Consider the following 21,881-nt stretch of genomic DNA (forward strand, 5'->3'; position numbering starts at 1 on the left):
AAGTATGAGGGTTGATTGGGAGCTCTTATGGGGCCTGCTGTCCCTCCTCTACCTGATGCAGGTGTCTTTTCCTGTGTCACTCAACGTATGTTTATGGCCATCATGGAGGCACAGGCATATTCAGAAAGGTGCTCCTGACAAATGCTCAGGGTTGTAGATGTAGCAGAGGCTGACATGCATGACTGCCTCCACAGTGTTGCCAGTTCACTGGATTGGATGAATGACACATTGGAATGAGGTGTGTCTGTGATGGACCGTGTGGTGCCTATCATGGAATGAGCAGTGTCTGTGATGGACTGTCTGCTGGGAGAGGAACGGCATCCTCATGGGCATAGGTCAGCCACAACATCTGCTGACAGCCAATGTGGCCTTGCCTGATCATGTCCCAGTAGTGGCAGTACTTCCACTGGTCCACCAGTGAGTGTGCTGTCAACATCCAGATGTGGCAGGCCATGGGGTTGTCATCCTGGGCATTCCAGTGAAGGAAGCATGTTCAGCAGACATCAGTCACATTCAGGTAGCAGCACTGCATCTGATCTTGGGTGTGAAAGTGCCAGTGCAACTCCTGGCAGAGCCAGTTCTCATTGTCGGTGGTGACAACAATCAACTGCCAACTCTACCATGCATGGCTCACACCTGTCTGACATACCAAGAAGTAGAGTGAGTACTGGGCGTGGCTGTGTTCATAAAGACTCTCACACACCACTTTCACACAGAGGACTGCTATAGATGCATACAGACAACAGTAACATGGTCCAGCCTGCTTACTTCCCTTTCTTACTCACACACATTCACCAACCTTTTGTGTCAACCTAGATCTCCTGCCCCCCACATGACACCCTGTGCAAGTGAGGATAACTGTGCCATATCCCTGTTTTCTGTCTTTTGGATTCAGGGAGACAAAAACTTCATGTCTGATGCACAGGGTGCATAGCTACATTAGTGCTTAGTATATCTGTATTTGTGTTGTTGAACTAATAATTGTACCTGTCACTTATATTTGCCTTGCTAAGTTATACAGTGGATAGCATCATCATGTCATTGCTTACTAGTATATTCTCTTGTAAGGTTGTGAACTCAGGAACTGCAATGTGTCTCATTACTTTCTAACCTTTGTCTTTAATGATTTTCCAGTACATACATATGGTGCACATCATAAGTCATGCCATCACATTCAGATTGCAGGACTGTATGACAGCACTGTAGTCAGATTTCACCAGAACAGTAATACAGTATAATGTTCTCTTTTGCATGAACCTCACCAGACACATGCAACAGCTGGACAGACCACAGGGCTTTCTCACCAAGATAACACAGGGCCTACTAACCATACCATAATATATGTGGATAAATTAAAAGAAATGTCACTGTAATCTGTCTGGTATCAGATGAGGTGATATCTGCATGGTCTCCAGGCCAGTGTCTAATCATGCCCAGGTGGGATGACTGAATATGAAATAATATGATATAGCCGATGACATCAGCATTGTCTGTCCAGCATATGGTAATAACAGTGTCCCATATACTGTTGTAAAATGCTCTCTGTAATGTCAAGTAACAGCTCACACATATACCAAGCTGCATGAAGTGAGAACTGAACCCCTACCTATCTAAGTACACAAACTACAGAACACAGCACTTTATCCAAGCACCACAGCACAACTCTTGACTTTTTATGGCTGCAGATCAGCTTATGGTGGATGACATAAGCAGACCATATGGGAGACAAGAGGTTGTGAGGGCTGCATGAAATGGATGCTTAGGCTTGTGCAAGTATCAAATACTGGCAAGCCCTGCCATTGGAAAAATAATTGCAGGATAGCACATCTACTCTGCTGAGCAGAGATACACACACACACACACACACACACACACACACACACACAGTTGACTTCAGTGAGGACAGAACCACTACCTATTTGTGGATGACATCAACAGGCCATGTAGGAAACAAAAGGTTGTGAGGGCTGCATGAAATGGATGTGTATTCTTGTGCAAGTATCGAAATACTGGTAAACCATGTCATTGGAGAAGTAACTATAGGATAGCATGTCTATTCTGCTGAGTAGAGACACACACACACACACACACACGCACACACGCGCGCACACACTCACACACACACACACACACACACACACACACACAGACTGCAGTACACAAGTGCCATGGCACAACTCTGACTTTTATATGGCTGCAGGTCAATTTATAGTGGATGACATCAGCAGTGCATTTTGGAGAGAAGAGGTTAGGAGGCCTGCTTGAAATGAATCACCATTAGAGAAGTAACTGTAGGATAGCATGTTTGCTCTGCTCAGTAGACACACACACACACACACACACACACACACACACACACACACACACACACACAGACACACACACACACACACACACACACACACACACACACACACACACACACACACACACACACACACACACACACACACACACACACACACACATTTGACTGTGGTGAGAGCAAAACCCTACCTAAGTGCACAGACTATGAAACACAGTATTCTATGCAAGTGCCACAGCATAAGTCTGAGTTTTACATGGTTCATAGGTTCATAGGATGATACTAGGTTATTGGCCCGAAGGTCTTTATAAGTCTAGCCAAGAATTTCACCCATGTTCCCACAAAGTCAGCACCTGTTTTCTCTGTCCATTAGGGACACAGGTGGGATCCCAGGGGTATATTTTCTGTTTCCCATCTAGTTGTCCAGGTTCCTCTTAAAGAGGACTAGTAAGGTTCTCTGCTTGACATGGAGAGGAAGTCGATTCCACAGATGGTGGAGTCATTGGGACACAAATCTATCCTGCCAACAAGTTCTATTAATGTCACAGACCAGGTTGAGACCTTGTGTGCAGGTTGCACAAGTGGAGTTTGACTTACAGATATGCAGCAACTCCATCAAGTCTGAGTCTGAGACAGCCTTATATGCCAGACACAGGTCACTACTGAGCAGTCTGTATGAGACTGAGTAGAGGGGCAGGGATTTTAGTCTATCTGTATAGAATAGGTGCTTGAGACCCTGGATTTTCCTGGACAGGAACGTCTGTGGTCTCCCCATCTGCTGCATGTGTTTGGTAAGGTACATGCTGAAGGGGGCTGATAAGTGAGCAGTACAGGGATGGTATGACCTCCTTGTTCCTGGATGAAATACCCTTACTTATGAGGTGGGCCATGTAGAAAGCCTTCCATACAATGGTGGCAACATGGTGGTCAAAAGTCAGGTTGCTATCATCCTGGGTGTACACGTCCCTCATGACTGATTGCATGCTTAGTATGTTGTTATTAATGTGATAATTAGTGTGAACACCATTTTCCCCAAACAAAATAATGATGCATTTCTTGGCATTTGAGGCCATACTTTTGACACCAGTGATTAGTTTGGTTAAGGACCTCTTGGAGGATATTCACATCACTAGTGGAATTTATGACAGTGTCCAGCTTGCAGTCATCTGCAAACTTGGTCAGCCACAGACCACTGATTTTGTCTTGCAACTCAGAAAAGTATATCCCAAACAGTAGAGGCCCCAAGACCGAATCTTGGGGTACACCACTTGTTACAAGTCTACCACTAGAGGTGGCTTCCCCTATTTTGACTGAGTGGGTTCTATCAGTGAGCCAGTAAGCTAGCCATCTGGTAACATATGGATTGATGCCTAGCTGGGAGAGTTTATCTATTATGCCCAAGTGGGGAATAGTGTCAAAGGCTTTGGCTAGGTCAAGGTAGGCAGTGTGCACTGTCTTGCCCTCATCCATAGCTTTGGTGACTGTTTCGAAGAAGGCAGCTAAGTTTAACAGGCATGATCTCCCTTTGACAAAACCAAACTGTGAGGGATCAAGCATTTGAAGGATGCCAATGTCCTTGTTTATAAGTCCATTATAATGAGTTCCATGGCCTTGCAGATCAGACTAGTCAGGCTGATGAGCCTATAATTTCCTGGGTCTGTGAATACTCCCTCTTTGTGCAGAGGGATGACAGTGGTGGTCCTCCATTCTGCTGGGATGAAGTCACTGTACAGGCTTTGGTTGAATAGGGTGCCTAGTGGTGCTGAGAGCTCTTGCCTGAGTTCATGTAGGAGATAGCCAGAGATGTTGTCAGGTCCCATGGAGGCTGTATTTTTTGCCTTTGAGAGGACATTAATAACCTGCTCCCTGGTGATGAGGGGAGGGGGGAAGTTGCTGGAGATGTCCTGGTTTACTGATGGAGGGACGGGGGGGTGAAGTTTTCACTGAACTTATCTGTCAGCAGGTTGGCTTAATCTATGACATTTGTATATGTGGTATTCTTGACCACCAATTGAGAGCAGATGTGGGAGTTACCTTTGATATTGCAGATGTATGTGAAGAAGGCCTTGTGATTGTTTTTAGTACATGTGGCCAATTTGGACTTGAAGTTAGCCTTACAGGATTTCATCAGTGACCTTATTTGTTTATTCAGACAAAGGAGAGATTGCTTCCAACTTGGCACCTGCTCCTTCTTGGTCCTGGACAGCATTTGCTTTCCTTTTATTACAGAGTCTGTTCCACCAGACAGGTTTACTCTTCCTTGAAGAAGATGATTTGGTCCTGTCAGGTATTGATGAGTCCATGCAGCTATATTGGTGCTCATATAGTTTTTTGGTGTAGGCTTCAACATCAGTGCTTGATTCAGCTGAAGGGATGGTGGCTGTAAAGTTGCTTATACCTCCTCTCAGGAGGTTGTAGTCAGCTTTGGAAAAGTTTTGTTGTTTGACCCTGGCAAGGGGATGGGTCAGGGGGAGATGGTGACTTTAAAAGTGATTGCTTTATGGTTGGATCTTACCAAGGAGGATGACACAGTAGGGGTGCTACAGTGGCTACTCATGTTGGTTAGTACCAGGTCCAGGATATTGTTGCCTCTTGTGGGGGTGTTGACCAGCTAATCCAATGCATTGGCATTGACAAAGTCAAGGAATCTCTAGGCATTAATGTTTGAGCTAGAATAGGTCTTCAATTCTATGGTTGGCTAGTTAAAGTCACCCAGGATCAAGGTAGAGGGTTGAATCTTGATAGACTCAAGTAAGACTGAAGGCATTATCCCGTCCCTCTGGAAAATATCCCATATCATTCCTCTTCATAAGGGGGTTAACACTAACGAACTTTCCAACTTCCGTCCAATAGCCCTACTTTCTCCTTTAGCTAAAATCATGGAAAGATGTGTCCATCAGCAATTGCTTGACCATCTTCTCCAAAATAATCTTCCAATCTAGCGGATTGCCAACATGGTTTTAGACCTTATCACAGTACAACTACTGCTCTCTTATCATTCACAGACAGCATTAATAAAAATCATAATAACAACTTGCTGTCCTCAGCCCTCTTTTAAGACCTCTCTAAGGCCTTTGATATGGTTAACCATAAACTTTTACTAAACATCCTTGAATCCCTGGCATTAGACCCCCAAGCAATCCAGTGGTTTAATTCCTACTTAGAAAATAGACAGCAAGCTGTTCTTTGGGACAATCACATATCCTCTCTGCTTCCCATCAAAACCGGTGTCCCACAAGGTTCCATTCTTGGACCACTCCTCTTTTCTATCTTTATTAATGATCTAAATAAGTCCCTTCCACAAATCATCTGCATTAAATATGCAGACGACTCAACATTGATATGTTCAGAATCTTCCCCAATTGAGCTTCAGGCTACTACCCACAAAGTTTTTACAGCTGCTGAAAATTGGTTCTATCAACATTGTTTCCTACTTAATCCCAAAAAAACTAAATTATTACTATTTACACCTACACAGAAATCCTCTGCCCTTGACTTCAATATAACATCTAATAATGGAACAATAATATCCTCTGAGCCTACTACAAAACTACTAGGTGTCATATTAGATCATAATCTGAACTTCGATTCTCATATTAACTTAACCATCAAGTCAGTCAATAGAAAACTTGGTTCTCTTTATAGGCTTAAACCCTTCCTCTCTGCTTCAGCGAGAACTACCATTGCCCAGACACAACTGCTATATACCCTTCTCTATGCCTCACCTATTTTTTACAAATCTATCTAAATCTAATCTCAATAAACTAGCAACTTCATACAACAAGATTGCCAGATTTGCCACAGGATCCCATTTTCGTACCCACCATTGCATTAATCTTAAACAACTTGGTTGGCTGGAGCTACATAATCAACTACTGCTACAGCAACTTAGCATCACCCACAAAATCTTCTTTAAACCTTCTAATACTACCATACTCTGTACTCTTATTAGCCCTTATAAAAACCTCTCTTCATTGCGCTCAGCAACTAAGCTCCTAGCAGCCTACCATAAATCCCACAACAAAGCTGGGGACTGTTTGTTCTTCAACTCAATTGGACCTATTTGGAACAAGCTTCCAAGTGAACTTACATCTCTTACCTCTACACACACTTTCAAAAAGTTTCTAAAAATCTTCCTTAAATCCCAGTGGCTCTGTCTTTGTATTAACCCTGACTGAAACTTTTATTGCCTTCAGTTACTCACCTGTTCTTTTGACCTCAACATCTTAACTACATTACTTTAGTACTAGCTTACTACTTTAACTTCACCATCTTCACTGAACTACAAAAAAAAAAAAAAAAAAAAAATATTCTTATATTCAGTGATAGTTCTCTTTGTAATTCTTTCAACATGTTATATCTTGTGATATAAGGACTCCAAAGGCTTTAAATCTCTGTTTGTAGTCTTTTGTTTCTAATTTGTTCACCTCATGTATTTTTTGTTGTCTGTCTTACTAGCATCGCTTTTGAAGTGCTTATGATTGAATACAAGTTTCTTCTCTTTTTTCTAAGTTGTGGAGCTTTTCTCCCCGGGCCTCTACTGAAAATGGACATGTATCCAGCTAGACTAGCACGGTCAACAAATGTAAAATAAATAAAATAAATAAGTCCAGATAGGTCGAGTGGGCCTCCTGAGTCATGGCTGGGGATCTGTAGCTAGCTATGATTTTAATAGGTGTTTTGTCAATAGTTAACTGCACCTGGCGTGTCTCCTGTGCATCATACTGTTTGACCAGCCTGGAGTTGTGTATGTCTTTGATAGATACTGAAACTCCCCCTCCTTTGGCTTTGCAGCCCTCTGTTTGTGGTCTGAAAGTATGGTAGGACAAGTAACCTGGTAAGGTTGGGGTGCTCTCTGCATCTTTGAACCAGGTTTCTGTGACTGCACAAATGTCAGCATCTTCCAAGGTGAGGAATGCTTGCAATGGCTGCAGTTTCATGTTAAGACTCCTAGCATTTAGCAGGATGACTTTTAAATTTCATTTAGAAGAATTTTCACGTTGGTAATTTTGTACTCATGACTTTGCCTAAAGAAGGCACTATGGGGGAGGCAAGAACCTTTGCCACAAGCCTGAAGCCTAGGGCAGACAGACGAAGGCCATCTCTGGCAAAGCATCGTCATCTTCCAATCATGTCCTCCCAGACAGTCGGGTACTAGATCCCTTGGAGTGACACCAGAAACTAAGCCAATTGTTAAAGTCAATAATTTTCTGTTTGTACTGAGCCATCATTCTGTGTGATGGTAGGATGATGCTTAAGGCTAGGGACATACCTGCCTGGAACACATACATATTCAGTGAGTGCAATCATGTCTCTCTTCATATAGTCCAGAGAAGTACATCTCAAGTCATTCACACCAACATGGACTATGACAGAGTCATAACAGTACCTGTTGTTGAGAGACTTGAGTGCGTGAGTGATATGGCAGATTCTAGCACCTGACAAGCAACTTACCATGACTTTCCCTTTGTCTAGCCTGGTGAGGGGCACATCTGTGTGTCTCACGATAGAGTCTCCTATGACTAGTATGTTGGGTTTGTGGCTGGGCCTTAGAGGCTGTGAGACACAGGCATGTGTACTATGTGTGGTGCTTGGTGCAGTGGGTTGTGATATGTGTGTGTGTGTGTGTGTGTGTGTGTGTGTGTGTGTGTGTGTGTGTGTGTGTGTGTGTGTGTGTGTGTGTGTGTGTGTGTGTGTGTGTGTGTGTATGTGTGTGTGTGTGTGTGTGTGTGTGTGTGTGTGTGTGTGTGTGTGTGTGTGTGTGTGTGCTTTTGCCTCAAAGGTCTCTTTTGTTTAGGTATGTTCTTGTTGAAAACCTCCACATATGTAAGAATGTACTGTACATGTGTGGGTGGTGTTAGAGGTGTGGTGTTTGTGCAGACAACCTTCTCAGTGCCAGATGTATTGGTTTGTGATTGAGAGAGCAAGGATTCTAGATTCTTAATGTAATTGCATATCTCACATATTGCGTTCCTAGATGGTAGAAGAAGAGGGCTGTCCATGTACATGAGACAGTTGCTACATTGTCTCAGGATGCCCATGTCAACAAGACTAGCAGGAGAAACTACAGGAAATTGTCCACCCATGGTGGTCAAATCTGTGGAAGAGAGGTAAAGGATGGTAGAGTGGGTACTATCAGTATGGAGTACCTATAGGTGTGAGTAGGGCTGGATAAAATCACAGTATTTGCAAGGGAGGGTGTTAGTTACATAGGAGTGCTTGTAAGGGAAAAATGCAACTGAGATACCTTGTAATGGGTAAAAACAGCACAGTGCAGTGCACAATGAACAAGCAAGTACAACACCCTGCAAACACAGGGTATAAATATCATAAAAGCTGGAAGAATCTAGAAGCTTGAATTACTACTCAATCCTGCTAGCCCCTGCTCTTTCAACCAATCAGTCATGCTAGAGAAGGTCAGATAACCCTGTTATTTTCAGTAACAGCAAAGACAAGACACTACCAGCAGAAGATGGCTGCCAGAAACTCATGAACTCAACAAGCAAAACAACCAGGCCTGGATAACAGCAGCCCTCTATCCAGGCTATGCTACCTGACTAGAACACAGAAACCTCACAAAAAGTGCACAGAAAAGCACAGATAGAGAATTCACAAACAGAAAATACAACTCTTTGTATGAAAGAGCAGTTTACAGTTAAGTAATTTAATAAAAATGCAATTACAGTAATGAAACACTATCTAACAATGAAAATACAATTAAAACAGTACAAAAATGCAGCAAAAAGTAAAGAAAAAACTTTATAACACTGCAAAATGTAGTAGCTTAGCTGTATAGCACAACTATAAGTGTCAAGAAGTGCAATTCAATGAAATAAATGTAAGAAAAAAAACTATTCTGCCCTTGGAGCCTCAGGCAATTTCTGCTTTGTCATAGTGATGAATCTAATCACCACTCCTCAGCCTGGTAAAAACAAGAACAGTTCCCTGCAGACACAGGGTTTAAATACCAGAAAAAATAGAAAACTCTAGAAGCTCAAATTACTACCCAATCCTGCTAGCCTCTGCTCTTTCAAACAATCACTCATGCTAGAGAAGGTCAGGCAACACTGTTACTCTCACTAACAGCGAAGACAAGACACTACCAGCAGAAGATGGCTTCCAGAAACACAGGAAACTCAACAAGCAAATCAACCAGGCCTGGATAACAACAGGCCTCTATCCAGACTATGCTACCCAACTAGAACACAGAAACTTCAAAAAAATGCACAGAATAGCACAGATAGAGCACTCACAAACAGAAAATACAACTCTCATTATGAAAAACGAGTTTACAGTTAAGTAATTAAATTAAAATGCAATTACAGCAATGAAACACTATTTAGCAATGAAAATATAGTTAACAGAGTATAAAACAGTGCAAAAATGCAGTAAAACAGTAAAAAAAGCTTTATAACAGTGCAAGTGTAGTAGATTAGCTGTATGGCACAGCTATAAGTGTCAAGAAATACAATTCAATGAAATAAATGAAAGAAAAAAGCGTATTCTGCCCTTGGAGCCTTAGGGAATTTCTGCTTTGTCACAGTGATGAATCACCAGTCCTCAGCCTGGTAAAAACAAGCTGCAGATCAACTTATAATGGATGGCATTAGCAGTGCATGTTGGAGAGAAGAAGTTGGGAGGCTTTCCTGAAATGGATCTGTATGCAGGTGTAAGCATCAAAATACTGTCAATTTATGGGGTTGGTGCAGTGACTGCAGGTTACAAACTTGCTTTTCTGGCTAGACACACACATACACAGTTGACTGCAGTGAGAACAGAACCCCTACCTATCTAAATACACAGATTGCAGAATTCAGTACTTTACACAAGCGCCATGGCATGAATCAGACTTTTACATGGCTGCAGGTAAACATATATTAGATAATATCAGCAAGCCATGTGGGGTACAAAAGACTGGGATGCCTGCATAGGCACATAGATTCATAGGTTCATATGAGGCCAGTAGCCTAGCAGCACTAGGGTATGCAGAAGCCTAGCTGTGTAAAAACACAAGTACCCTTATTGAGCATAGTTGGATGTTTGAGTTTAGCAGAGCAAGGATGACAGCACCACTGACTGGCCCTGTCCATGACGGAGCACACAACATTATATACTTTGTAGTGTGCTTGATATATGTCTGTAAAAAAATACTGAGAACCAGGGGTTATACTGCTTGGTGGGGGGTGCACAGATGTATTGTGAATATTTAACATATACTTAGAATGTGCCCTTAGTTTGCAATGTTTCCACATGTACTTTTATGTCATACAAAGGAAATGGACAATAAACACCAATAAAAAAAGCATCATATATACAGCTCCATAGTGCAGTGAGTAGTAGATTTGTGTGATAGTTAACAAAATGTACATGCATGTGAGTTACACCTGTTTGCACATAGGTAAACAGTGCGCAAATGCAAGCCACATTGTTAATGTCTGACAAACAGAATGCAACAGTAACAATCAATTGCACGCACAGATAGATGTGTATGTGCTTTTTGCAAATGTTAAAGCCATGCCTGTCCAGATAGCAGGGATATCTTTACAGAACTATAGTACACAGTATACCCGCAGTCATACATTGGATGATAAATGTGATAATACATAGATTATTCCATCAGTAAAAGTACTACACTTACACATGTTGTCACAACAATGTTGAGGAAACAGTTGTCTATGTTCCACTTCATTTGAGTTGGGGAGGAAGTTGTGTGTATGTGTTTGTGTGTGCTGTATCTGTGGTGTACTGTCGGGATTTTGATTTTTATGGTTGTAGGGTTTTGGTGTTTGGTGTGTTCGGCTATGTAATTTCAAAATACTGAAATTCAGGATTTCAGTATTTTGGGATTACATAGTGAATCCATATATATATATATATATATATATATATATATATATATATATATATATATATATAGGAACACTTCACAATGCCGAAATCCAGAAAGATCGAATTTGATATGGCCGAGACAATCTGATCCAAATTTCGGAATCCCGTCATTGTAAACTAAGATACAGTGTGAAATGGGAGATTTCCCTTTTCCTCACTGTAGTGTGATCTCGGAGTTGGAATATTTAAGTAGCAGGGGTGTGGGGGGTGCATGGGTGGTGCATGGGGGTGCCCCACTGCAGAAGCATTTAAATTGTTTTTTTTTGTTGGATTTGTTTTGGATTTTTTATATTTCAAAACATCGATCATATGGTCTCAATTATATGAAATTCAATGTTTCGGCATTTTGAGATTCTGAAGTGAAAAAAAAATAAAATAAATATATATATAGCATAAAGAGGGCAGCCAGATGAAAAATGCATTTTTTTACCATTAATTTCACTCAGATATGAGGTATGCATCTCCAGGTCATACAAAACAAATAAGTTGCAGTGGCAAAGTACAATCAGTACTTTATGAGTAATTAAATAGTTCAATAATTTACTAGAGAGGATATCTACATCACAATATTTTTCAGGTCAGCCAGAAACAAAAATAACAAAACTTAAAAACAGTGCAGTAATTACATATAATGTATGTAATGCACATAACTGAATAATAAGACAACTGATGTAACATATATTTATTTTATGGGATGACAATCTTAATTTATTAGCTGATTTTACATAATTTTTAACGGACACAACAGATTTTCTAAGATTTAAATATACATGTTCTTATGACAAGACTGACTTTTTGGATGTTAGTTTTTATAAAACACCTACTGAATTAATAAATACCAAGATACATGTTAAAGATGTTAAGAATACATTCCTACACAGGACTAGCATGCATCCTCAACATATATTTCAAAATATAGCTAAAAGTCAAATGCATTCCATGTAACACTTGAATATGGATATAGATAGTTTGCAGGAGCAAATATCTGAGTTAATAAGAGATTTTGCTTTTAGAAGCTATGAAGATAGCCTCTAGTGTCAAGAGAAGGATATAGTTCTTTCTAAATTGGATGTCTAGCTATTCCCTGCCTTTGGTAAACATGGCATTCATACTTCAGACACTTACAGTAGACATAAGAGAATTAAGATTTTTATAGGGCTGAACAAAGTTAGTTAGAGCTGGGCAGTGATCAGTTTTATATATCACTGTGTGGGCAATTAATAGTTGGTTTAATGTAAGTTTGGGAGTTCTAACCAATTTAGTTGTTGAAGGGCAGTACAGTGATGAGCTTTTTGGGTCAGGTTAACTGCAAATTTGGCTATCTTGTTATAGCAGGATTCAAGGCTGTTGATTTCTGTTTTGGGGAGGTTTGTGAATATTTGAGAACAATAGAGTAGTGAAGCTAACAGGTGGATTCTTGCTGTTGTCAGTCTAGCATGGTCTGTAAGAAAGAGTTTGGCTCTATAGAGTGTACCAAGGTTTGTATGGACTTTTTTAATTGTCTGTGCTATATGTTTGCCAAATTTCAATGCATTATCTATAGTAACCCCAAGCAGTTTAGTGTGTTCAACAGGTTCTATTTTTGTACCATTGGAAGAAAAAATAGATAAAGGGGAATTATTAGTTAACGAGGGAAGATTTGAAAAGACCATGAGCTTAGTTTTACTGGATTTAGTATAAGTGGATGGGCTGCTAGATATTTTTCAATGTTGCTATGGGCAGTCTGAGTTTTTGCTTTAAGTATCTCGATTGTATGTGCAGAGCAGATAAATGAGGAGTCATCTGCATATTGTATAATATTGACAGGGCTAGCGGCTGTGCTAAGGTTGTTGGTAAAAATGGTAAAGAGTAGTGGCCCGAGAATCGAATCTTGGGAGATGCCTACAGAGTAGGTAAGGTGGGGGGACAGTTTGCTATCCCATATAGTAGCTTGTTGCCTGTTTGAGAGGTAGCTGTGGAACCAGTTTAGGGGTTCAGGGCAGAGGTTGTAAGTGGCTAGTTTATTTAGGAGGATTTGATGTGATACAGTGTCAAAGATTTTTTACATGTCAAGAAAGGTTGTAGAGACAAGTTGGTTGTTTTTCAGGTTATTAATGGAGTTGGTAAAACTAATGAGGGCTGTACTAGTACTGTGTTTTGGTCGAAAACCATGCTGTGTATCAGATAAAATGTTACTCTTTTGGAAGTAGTTGATTATTTTTTTTGTGGACACACTTTTCTAAGATTTTAGCTAGGGGTGAGAGTATGGCTATAGGTCTGTAATTAGATATATCTTTAGAGTAGCCTCTTTTATGCAGTGGAATATTATGGGGTATTTTCCATGTTTCCTGTTTGTATGCTTGTCTATGCGTGTAGGGTGATGTATATTTTGATGGAAGTTGTAAAGATTTATAAAATTTGTTGGTGTATTGGAGGAGCAGGTGAGCCAGTCTAGGTTAAAGTCACCAAGTATAACTGTTTCATGGTTAATCTTTGACTGAGGAAGCCCATTCAAGTACATTTTCAATATTTTGTAGATTATTTGCAGGTGGGAGGTAGATAGCTATGATGACAACTGATTTGTGTTGATTTATATCGAGCCTGGCAGCTAAAATTTCAGAATAAGGGAGATTTGGTGGGATTTAGTTAAGTTGAACTACTTTGAGGTTATCTTTGGATATGATGGCAATGCCCCCACCACGTTTAGATAACTTGTCCTTTCTAATGATGCTATATCAATCAAAGAGTATCTCTTCAGATTTTATATGAGACTTGAGCCAGGTTTCTGTTATGATAGCTATGTCTGGGGTATAAAAGGCCATGGCTGTATGGAATTTATGTTTTTACTTAGGAGGCTTCTAAGGTTGAAATTTGGCATGTTCCTTTGTCACAGATGCAATTGTTGTAAATAAATTCAGAATAGCAATTTATTTATACACCTGTATCTTCTAGGAGGTATAGTAATAGACTGTATGCTGATTGTGATTGTGATGCTTAGTTTAGCAGAAGCATATTAAGCATATCAAGGGGGAATGGAGATCAAACCAGAGGTAAATAAAAATCAGGTAGCAACTGAATGTGCCAAAAAACAAAATAAAGAATATAAGGTAAAGGATACGATGAGAAGGCATAGTTGCAAGTACAGAAAACTCTTGGAACAACCTCATGATCATTAGGATCTAATGCAGAAATGGTTAAGAAGAGGTGAATTTAAACCAAAACGTGAAAGGTTAATATTGGTGGCCCAAGACAGTAAACTACATATACTTGTTTACAAAGTCCATTGAACACATGGGAGAAACAGACAAATGTATGTTTTATAAAACAAAATTGGAAAGAGTCACACATCTTGTTGCTGGGTGTGATATACTAATAGCAGAAGGACTGCATATTTAAAGGCATAATAATGTGGCAAGATTGTTGCATTGGGGATTGTGTAAACATTATAATATTGAAGTAGCTGAAAAACATTGGAAACATGAGCCACAAAGCATTATAGAAAGTGATGAAGTTTATATCACATGGGATTACTCATTACCAACAGTTTCAAAATAGATGTGAGAAAACCAGATAATAGTAGTCCATGAAAAAAAGAAAAAAGTAGCATTGATCATTGAAATTTCTACACCCAGTGACTACAGTCTCCTAAAAATAGAGAGACACAAAGTCAGAAAATACCAGGATTTCCAGGCAGAAACAAGGACTATGTGGAAGTAGGATACCCGGACAGTTCCAACATTGGTAGGAGCAATGGGTCTTACAAAAAAGAATTTACATCGTACTTAGATATGTCACTGATACATGTAACGCCATATGAATTGCAGAAGGAGTCAATTCTGAGCACAATGCAGATGCTGAGAAGAGCACTTCTGTCTAGCATCAAAGATTGAGACAATACTAATTTCATGAACTTTAATCATACTTTGACATAAGAATGAGATCCATTCCCGTAATGGTATTTGAAACCCAAAAGACTTAGAGAAATTAAAAAAGAGAGAAACTATATGAAAGCTGGTGGCATGGGTATGATATACAAAAAAACCACCTTGAAATCACTTCCTAGCCCCTCACCCACCCCAACTTTCCCAGTGCTGAAATAATTATCTCTCTCCTGCAAATCAACAAACACAAGAGCATATGCATCCCTGCCATCTGTATCCCTCCTGGAAACAAATTCCCATTACTAGAAGAAATCCTGTCTTGCATGTCTCATAATATCAACAAGGAAACCATCATCATCATAGATGATGTTAATACAAACCACCTACTTATCAACTCTGAAATGTTTTTCATGCCTGATGAAGCAGTTCTTAACTTTGAGAGTTTTACTTGCGATTGAACAGTCTACTCTGAAATTTTCTCATGTTTTCTTATAGTTCTGGTACATTGTCTGACCAGGTCTCTATTTTGTTTGGTTTACTTATCAGCTTTGACTGTCCCACATTCTCCATCAATCACTTTAGTTTTGATCAAATTGTCACAACTACTACTACTCAGATAGGCAAATGCAGTTCTAGGAAGTCTGCATTAGACTGGATCCTCACCACCACAACCCCTAACAAAATTAGCACAGCTGGCTGCCTATCCAACACCAACAGAGACCATCTATTGACTTTTGCTGTGAGATAATTTAATAATTTACATAAAAATATAATTTATAATAATGCGTGTACACTCCCCTCTTTCAATAATGACACCTTCATTAGCTACATCCCCAAACAGAACTGGGAATATTTAAGCAATAATCCGCGCCTAGGTGTGGGTAATGCTGGATTTACCCATGGTTGGTGTGGTTTGGTCATGAGGGCAAAGCCTGAGTGGCCAAACAAAGACAACCATGGGTAAATCCATCATTACCCACACCCAGAAGTGGGTTATTGCTATTATGCAATGACATTATTTAAGAAAATATATGCTTACATTTCTTAAATAATGGCATTGTATAATGCCTCTGTGCTGCCCTTCAGCAGCTGTCCAGTATCCTTGAGCAGTTCTGATGTACTGCGCATGTGTATGCTTACACAGTACATCAGAGCTGTGTGTAGAGGAAGAAATGGAGAAAGAAAGATCTCTGTTGCTTTTTTAAAGTTGTCTCATGATGTTAAATGAGGACAGCTTTAAAAAAAGGAACAGAGAAAAGAAGAACTCCGTTGCTTTTTTTTAAGATATCTCGCTATGTTAAACTCGTTTAACATAGCGAGATTACAGCAATGAAGCTCTTCCGTTCTCCATTGCTGCCTAACACAAAAAAAAAGTAAAGACTTATACTAACGGAAAAAGACCGGGCGACCAGACCTTTTTCCATTAGTATAAGTCGGATTTACAATGGGCATGCTGACCAATCAGCATGCACGTTTTGGAATATTAATGGGGAGGTGATTGTATAATCTAAAATACTTATCTCTAGAAGATGCCGTAACTCACTTTAACAGCACATTCCTTAACATACTAAACAAACTAGCTCACATCAGATCAAAACAAATCAAATACAGCCTCATCCCATGGCTCACAAGAGAAACCAGACAACTCATACTAAACAGAGATAAAGCTTGGAAAGCATGGTCTACTGACAAAACACTGCAAAAACTACAATATTTTTGACAACTTAGTAACCTTTCTAATAAAAAATCATATCAGACAAAACTAAATATTTTTCCGAGCTCCAAGAACAACAGAACACTAAGCTTTTCTGGAATGCAATCAAAAGGCTGTTACACTTACGATAAACTGCAACTCTTTCCTGAACTACCAACAACTCAGTCCCTATAGCTACCCAGTTCAATACACACTTCATACACACTATCTTCTCCCTACTTAACAACAGACCACCTACACCTCACTATCCCAAACAGTACTAATCATCACCAAACTCTTTTTTCCCACCAATGACTATCTACCTCGTCTATCAAAAAATACCTCCTAAAACTATAAAAATTCCACACCAGCTGCTGACACCCTGCCACCAGAATATCTCAGAATCGCTGCAGGTGCTATATCGTATACTGTACATATATTCATAAACTGATAATTGCAGAAAGCTACATCCCTGCTATCTGGAAAAAATCCAATATCATACCTCTGCATAAAGTGGGGAATATCTGCCAACCTCTCCAATTAACAACCTATAGCTATTCTATCAACACTCTCCAAAATATTAAAAAATGCAATCACTCCCATTTCCTTTCCCATCTTTACAATAGCACTCTCCTCTCCAACACTCAACATGGTTTCCAGCCTCTGCACAACACCACTACTGCTGTGCTCAGTTTTATCAAAATCATAATCTCTAATAGAAACACCAGCAACCTAGTATCTTCCCTCTTCTTAGACATGTCAAAAGCATGTGACACCTTTTCACAACAAGACTTAATATTTGGATTATGACAGTTTAATTTTGTTGGGTGATTTAACTTTCCTCATATCAGCTGAAAGGATGAGACATATATGTCTGCCCTAGAAGAGGACTTTGTGGATTTTTGTGCACTACATAACTTATCTCAACATATATATTTCTCTACAAGGTCAGAAAATATTCTTGATTTATTATATACAAATATGTTAGAGAGAATAGCAAGCATAAAACAGCTATACCCCTTAGTTAGCTCAGATTATAATGCTTTTGAGTTTGCAGTAATGACAAATTCATATTTAAAACACCAGGCTAAGATTATTTTTGATAAAACCAAATTATTTGATTTAGGTACAATTGAGCTCAAACTCGTTTGATCTATCTATGAAAATCTTGATGATTTGGTCAGTACGTGGGATATTTTTAAGTGCACAAGCTACAAACATTTATATCAGTGTAGATAAATAATAACCAGGATATATGAGACCTACACACACTTTAATGAAGCACAACACTATGTAAGGCTGCTACTGCCAAAAGATCTTATAATGTATTTAGCAGGAAATTGAAGAGCTTATTACTGAAAGCTAAATCTAAGTGTGAAGAACATCTTTTGTCTAATGTCTTAACAAAGAAATTTTATCATTATCTTCTTATGTTAAGAAATTTAAAGATTAAAAAATGGAGTGGGCCCTATTATTAAAATACTAGAAAACCCAAGATAGCTATGCTCTAGTGACAGGACCTTAATCAAGATCACCAAAACCAACAACTCAGCAGGAGACTCCCTATTTCCTAACTACATAGGCAGAATCTGGAACTCACTGCCCCCTGATATTACCTTAGCAAATTCTGTCATTAAGTTTAAACAACTACTAAAGGAACACCTACTTATCAATAGGCAATGCTCATGCCTTCCCCCAGGTTGACCCTCTACACCTGCTTTTTCCCTCAGAATTTTCTCTATCAACCTCCGCATATTAATTTACTGCATGTACTAGTATTCTTAATACACAAACCTCATTTACTGGCATTTCTACTATACTCTTAGAAACTCTATGGGTGAATTATACATACTCTCAATAATTCAAGTAGAAATTACTGGTCATACAACTAACGTGTCATGCGACTACAATCTGCAGCTAAAATATTTTTTTTCTCTATGTACCTCTAAAATGTACAGCCAAAATATATATTTTTCTCTCTATGTATGTTTAAAATGTTATGTGTTGTATTTTGTCTGCATGTGTGAAATAACGCTGTATGTGTTTACTTGCCTTTGAATGCCTTTGTATATTTACAAGCTCTGGAGCTTTTCTCCCCGGGCCTCCAGTGAAAATGGACATTTATCCAGTTGGATTCTCCCGGTCAACAAATGTAAAATAAAAATAAATAAATAAATAAATAAAGAACTGATTTAAAGGGTTGTCTGTTGGAACTGTCTCAACATAACTTTACCTAAAAGAGATCAACATTTACTAATTTGACAACTCTTTATGACCCTGTTACTTTGGCCTTGGATTGGGGTTTATATCTTGCTGTGGTTTATATAGATCTTTCTAAGGCTTTTGACAGTATTCCACATAATGTAATTATTGATGCAATACATGAAAAGCTGATAAATCTATAGATTATATGTTAAGGCTTAAACTAGCTGAGTTGGAGGAAGCGAGTTAGAATTAAAAATTATCTGTGTAAATGGGCTGACATGCTTAAAGTGGTCCTGCAGTATTATTTACTATATTGTTTTCTAAGATACCAAAGCATTTCTGTATCCAGATGCAAAATACACTGATGATATCAAATATGGACAAGTTATAACATCATCAAGGGATACAGAATAATTTAATTTGTACTTGAATAAAGTAGCTTTTTGTTAAACTCTAATGGGTTAAAGGTTAAATATTAATAAAGATAAATGTGGGGTCCTTTACTTTGGCAAACCTGGTTTGGATGTCAAGATGAAATTTGGAACCGCAGTTTTATTGAATTTGTCAGAATATAAGGATTTGGGCATTTGAATTTGTAATAAATTTAAATTTAGATTACAATTTGCAGCATTAACTTTTAAGAACTTTGTTTCAAGGAATATAGAATTATTTAAAAAATCAGTTATTGTATATGTTTGCCTGATTATTGAATATAATATGATGGTTTGTGCATATACTATATGGGATTTTAACGTTGGAAGGACTACAGGGAAAATTTATGAAGCGAATTTCTGGGTTAAAAGAATTTCCATATCAAGCTAGAGTAGAAGTGTTTTTTCTATAAGTTATAGGTTTATGTGAGGAAAGTTGTAGCTAGCTTATCAGGCATTAAGGAATGAGGAGCTCTGATGCCAGCGTCTGTTCAAATTACTAAGGGGTTTAACTATGCATTTAAAAATGGAAGATGTAGAACTGCTGCTAGAACAAAGTTTCGATCACATTCTATGATATGTATATGAAACAAACTCCCTCTGTTGATTAGACAGCCTGATTCATTATTTCTTTTTTAAAAAAACATCTTGATAACTGGGTTGATATTAAGGTTTATATATTTGTACTGGAGTTTGCATTTTGATTGGCATTTTGCCCCAGTGCAGTTCTTTTTCAAACTATTGAATATATGAATGGGAGAGTCCTAACGAGAATAGTACATGGATTACTAAATTCCTCAATAAAACACTACTGCTATATTGCAGATAAGCTTGGACTCTTATAACATGTCAAGAGATGCACTAAAGTAGATACTGTGTCAAATAATATGTTTAGAAGGAAAATTTCCCTTCTATTTTTAGCAAATAGAATTCTAGCATTTATCCAAGATTCAACAAAAACTCCCTATACCTCTCCCATTCCTTTTTTCTCTCAGTCATACAATTTATATCCAGGTAAATCAACATCAGTGCAATTCCATGTTTTTGTCACTATCACATCATAGTTAATATCCTTACAAATTAATTCAAGTTCATCCACTTTTTTATTCAGATTCCTAGCATTTGAATAATATAGTTTTACTCAGCCTTTAGCTGGTTCAACAGCTATCTGACCAAGAGACTCCAGGCTGTAAAATTAAATTTAGTATTTAACACATTCACAAATAATCTTCCTAAACCTACAAAACAAATCTCCATAGTACAATACACAGGCAATGCCATGGTCATATGCTCTGCAACAAGTCTACCACTACTTCACAAGATGACCCAGGACTCCTTTACCTAGGTTGAGGCCTGGCTAGATCACTACCAACTACTTTTAAATGCTAAAAGAATCAAATTAATTCTGTTTTTACCCAAATCTCTGTCAGCACAAAAACAATCTTTCACCATCACATCAGCAGTCTTTCAATTGAAATGGTTTCTAAGACGAAGCTTATTGGTGTCTTAACTGATGATAATTTAAAATATAATCAACACATCATTAAAGCTATCAAGAAAACTCATCAAAAGTCGGGCTTCCTCTACAGAAACAAACATTTTCTCACTGACTACCCTAGAAATTCTTTAGCAACATTTTATCTTCTCCCTTAAATTCTCTGTGCAGCACCCATGTTGATTAACCTTCATTCTACCTTGAAAAATAAAATAGAGGTTTGTTATAATAAAATAGCCAAGTTTGCATCCAATTTACCAAACTGGTTCACATCACTGCCTAACACCAAAGCACCTACACTGGCTCAAATTACCTAATTATTTTACCTACTACCAGCCGTTTAGTGCCTACAAAATAATACACAAACGTGACAACTGCCCATCAGTGCAAAACATCCTTAAACACTACTTCTGTCTGAGGAATCTCTGCTCACAGAAAAAATATCTCCTGACCAGGACCAATTCTCATAATAGTGCAGGTCATTCACTTTATTCAACCTATGTTACTAATCAGTGGAATTCCATACCACACACCCTAAAACAAGACAACATTACCATGTACTTCAAACACAAGCTAAAACAACACCTAACTTCTTCATGGCTATGCTCATGATCCATCCTGACTAAACCCACATTTCTTTTTATTTCCCTTCCATTGCCAACCTATCAGTCACTGTATCTATTTTGAAAAATTAATTTATGAAGATGCTGCATGCTGTACTTGCTGTACTGGACTGGAACCAAAGTCTTCTTAAGACACACAGTCTTGATGGCTGTTTACTGCTGAATCAGAGTCTGGTTATTACACAGAGTTTTGCATGACTGCATCTGTAGTTTGTTTAAAGCACTGAGCCTTGCAAATTGCACACTGAAAAAGAAATATATTTTGCAGCACAATACTATTTTACTGTAAGCACAGCTACTAATACATAACTTATTTTTATAACAAATGACACATACTTCTCTGTCAGTTTGTAGCATAAATGTACAAAGTTTTAGTTTAT

The sequence above is a fragment of the Protopterus annectens genome, chromosome 9.part0, assembly GCF_019279795.1.
Source record: "Protopterus annectens isolate FY-2018-M chromosome 9.part0, PAN1.0, whole genome shotgun sequence".
NCBI classification, from domain to species: Eukaryota; Metazoa; Chordata; order Ceratodontiformes; family Protopteridae; genus Protopterus; species Protopterus annectens.